Source organism: Manacus vitellinus, unplaced genomic scaffold (genome assembly GCF_001715985.3).
Source record: "Manacus vitellinus isolate BGI_N305 unplaced genomic scaffold, ASM171598v3 scaffold_99_pilon, whole genome shotgun sequence".
NCBI classification, from domain to species: Eukaryota; Metazoa; Chordata; class Aves; order Passeriformes; family Pipridae; genus Manacus; species Manacus vitellinus.
The window spans coordinates 394,803-395,896 of NW_021940916.1; positions in this window are offsets into that span (position 1 = coordinate 394,803).

Consider the following 1,094-nt stretch of genomic DNA (forward strand, 5'->3'; position numbering starts at 1 on the left):
GGAGGGTCTGGGGCAGGGGGCTGCTCGAGGGGCCATAGGGGAGCCAGGGGTCCTGCAGTGGCACCTGGGCTGGGCAGGACCGGCCCTGGGGGCCCCATAAATGCCCCCTAGAGGGGTGGGGGCTGCTCAGGTGGGGGGACAGGGTGAGAGCAGAGCATGGGGTCCCCAGTGCACGCTGTGGGTGACCCCCCGTGTCTCCCACCCCCCGGGGGCTCAGCGGGGGCTCGAGGCGCCCGGAGGATATTTATTGATTTTTACAGAGGTGGCTGCTGCTCCGGGGTGGGGTTTGCTTTTACTGGGTTTTTATTTGTGTTTCAAAGGATGGGGGGGAAAAAAAGAGAAAAAATCCTCACCCCAGCCCAGCCCCAGCTGTGGCACCTGGGACTCGGCAGCAGGGGAGGGGACAGGCAGGGGCCCCCAGACCCCATTGCATGTGAGTAGAGGCCGGGTCCCCCCTTCCCTCTGCGCAGGCTCTGCCCAAAGCCCTCCCTCCATCAACCCCGCGTTTTTAAGTCTATAAACAAAGGAGAAAAAACAAAACCAACCGACTGTGACATTTCTGAGCTCGTTTCTTACCTTCTGCTTCCCGGGATGGTGCCTGCAGGGTGGGGGGAGTCGGGGCAGGGGGGCTCCAGGCCTGGCATCACCCCACGAGAGCAGAGTCTGCCTGGGGGGGCTGTGCCCTCCCAAAACGAAAAGGAAGCAGAGGGGCTGGTTGTGGCCCCCACCCCGCCTGCTGCAGGAGGAAGGACATGAAACCCACCTGCTGTTTTCACTTTATTTTTCTTTAAAAAAAAAAAAAAAGGAAAAAAAAGAGAGAGAAAAAAAAGGAGCCAAGTGGCTGCCAGTGCCCCGATCCCTTCTGAGCCCCGAGCCCTTCCAAGCCCTGAGCCCTTCCCAGACCTTGACCCCTTCCAAGCCCTGAGCCCTTCCCAGGCCCTGCTCCCTTCCGAGCCCCCGTGCAGCATGCAGGTGTAACAGAGTTCTGCTTTGTCTTAATACCTGGGTTTTTTCCTCATCTGGTTTATTTTAACACATCACGATGTGTAGGAATCTCTAAATATACCGCAAATATAAACAAAACAAAAAAAAAA